This window comes from Lissotriton helveticus, chromosome 5_1 (genome assembly GCF_964261635.1).
Source record: "Lissotriton helveticus chromosome 5_1, aLisHel1.1, whole genome shotgun sequence".
In the NCBI taxonomy this organism is placed as follows: Eukaryota; Metazoa; Chordata; class Amphibia; order Caudata; family Salamandridae; genus Lissotriton; species Lissotriton helveticus.
In genome coordinates, this window is record NC_136065.1 from 1,844,790,715 (window position 1) to 1,844,793,228 (window position 2,514).

General features: G+C 48.3%; 1 non-coding gene across 1 annotated transcript; it reads right to left on the reverse strand.

The window, feature by feature from the left end:
* Positions 1–705: 705 nt before the first annotated feature.
* On the reverse strand, positions 706–787 carry TRNAS-CGA (transfer RNA serine (anticodon CGA)). The gene has a single exon. It is a non-coding gene; the product is annotated as a tRNA-Ser (tRNA).
* Between the last annotated feature and the right edge of the window lie 1,727 nt (positions 788–2,514).

A 2,514-nucleotide genomic window follows, 5' to 3' on the forward strand; every position in this document is an offset into this window, starting at 1 on the left:
TGTTGGCTCACAATTGTCATTTTTTACTTCATTAAATGTAACGTTTGCTTTTGTATTTTGTTCACTTGTAATGTTCTCATGTATCAGTTCTGTTCCTATTGTGAAGCGCTCTGACACCTTCGGGTAAAGTCCGCGCTATATAAAAATGCATAAATAAATAAATAAATAATGAGTGATGCCAGGAAGTAATGGTGGCAAAGAGAGGACAGAACTTGGGTATGTATAAAGCAGGGTATTGATCGATGCCAGAATGACGGTGGGAAGGGGAGGCTCGATCTGGGTATGTTTTGCTATTTTTAGCCACACCTCCGACTCCGCCCACTAATCCAATCCTCTGCTTATTCCCGCCCCCTGAGTCTCCACCCACAGTTCCCCTACTTTTTTGCTCCCACTTCGACTACTGCTTTTAACCCTCATCTTCCGTTGTAGCGGCCTAGCAAAAGAGCCCGTGAGAGCAGTCAAAAACAGCGCAATATCCAAGACAAGGCATGCTTCGGAACAATTGCCGTTGTTTGCACTTGTTAGTGACCCCGGAAGTAGACAAGATTAGCTACAAGCAGTACAGCAGCCCCCGAGCCCGCCCGCTCTCTAAAATACTTTCTGATGTGGAAATCATCTGATTGTTTTAATTTGAATTTTATAATTGCCCTTTAACTTTGTGAAGTAAAGATTTTTCAGTTTCAATGTTCATACAAAAGCCTGTCCCGCTGCGAGCAGGATTCGAACCTGCGCGGGGAAACCCCATTGGATTTCGAGTCCAACGCCTTAACCACTCGGCCATCGCAGCTCCTTGACAACAGAACTGTTGTGTACAAACTTGACAAACAGAGAGAGCCTGGATTGTTGTATATGTTCATCGTCCCGAAGTCTGGCATATCGTGCTATATTCACTGCACATGCGAAAGTAGGATCTAACGTGCGCATACACACAACGCCGTCAGGTGAATAGAATAGACACAGCACGTGGTAGCCGCAGAAGCAAAAGTATACAAACACTGCACGCTGTTACCCTAATAGTCCGTTTGTATGTGGTGAACTTTGTAAATAGCAGCCCACTGCCAGGGGCCAGCACGCTGTTACCCTAATAGTCCGTTTGTATGTGGTGAACTTTGTAAATAGCAGCCCACTGCCAGGGGCCAGTAACTGCCAGTTGACCTCCACCTATACTGCTGCACAGTACACATGACACTGACAATGCCCACCCCCTAGGTATACATTTAACTCTGACTGTATCCCTTACAGCCTCTTCTTATACATGAACTAAGTAAACTCTGGTAGCTGACCTATACATGGTGAGATGGGAAAACTAGGGGGTCCTTCAAAGGGGCGAGACCAATGTAATTAAGAAGGGCGTGGCTTTAAACATATAACCTAAAAATCTGTGCTTAGCTTAGCATATTGCACCGCCCGGCTGGTATTTTGCCTTTTCCGTCATTGCATCCAGATATATAAAACAACAAATACCATTACACCTACAACAAGCCCGGACTATTGGCTTTGGCAATGGTGGTTAGTTGCGTAAGTTAAATAAGCAACAACTATAGATTCGTTGTATATAATATTGCAAATGCTTCAGTTTTGAAATTAGACTGTTAAAGTACTGTAATGATTATGACCCCCTTCGAAGTTACATCAGAAGCAGTGAAGGGTGGCACTGCTGCAGAGTTAAGATTTACTTTCTACCAAGAGGGTGAGGGCAAAAATGGAGAGCCCGATAAGGAACCGCATGCTCAGCACAAGCAGGGTGCGGGTGCTTAGCACCGGCAGGACCCGGCCCACGTAAATCCCTGGAGCAACACTTGACTTTCACACTGTAACCCTGACAGCTTTTACCCAAGCACTGTACACCGTATGCCCAGCAGCCCAGGTGTACAAAACAACTAACTGTAGCCCTCAAGGCCCCTATATATATATATATATATATATATACACTGAACGCAGTGACGCTACCGCTCGTGTGACGTCCGCATACACTGCAACAGCCACTGCAGCATGCAGTGAATTCAGCAGCACATCTGACCACACAAGTCGCATTGGCAGCCATCAGGAATTCGGGAACGCCACACTGACTTTTTGCCCTGTGGAGGAAGGAAGGAGCTGAGCTGACATCGTCGAGGGAAGGATTGACCAGCAGCTTGAGGCTGCACATCCGTTTTTTGGCCCCTGCTGGGTGAGAGAGTGAGAGACAGGGCTGCGAGCACTGGGTCCGGGACTCGCCTTCCCAGGAGTCCCGGCTTCCCAGAGGCCAAGTCACCTGGCCCGCTCTCCCTGACCGCCCCGCCCAGCAGAATCAGGTGAAAAGGATTCTGCCCGTTTAGGAACCCGGGAACGCCACACTGACTTTTTGCCCTGTGGAGGAAGGAAGGAGCTGAGCTGACATCGTGGAGGGAAGGATTGACCAGCAGCTTGAGGCTGCACATCCGTTTTTTGGCCCCTGCTGGGTGAGAGAGTGAGAGACAGGGCTGCGAGCACTGGGTCCGGGACTCGCCTTCCCAGGAGTCCCGGCTTCCCAGA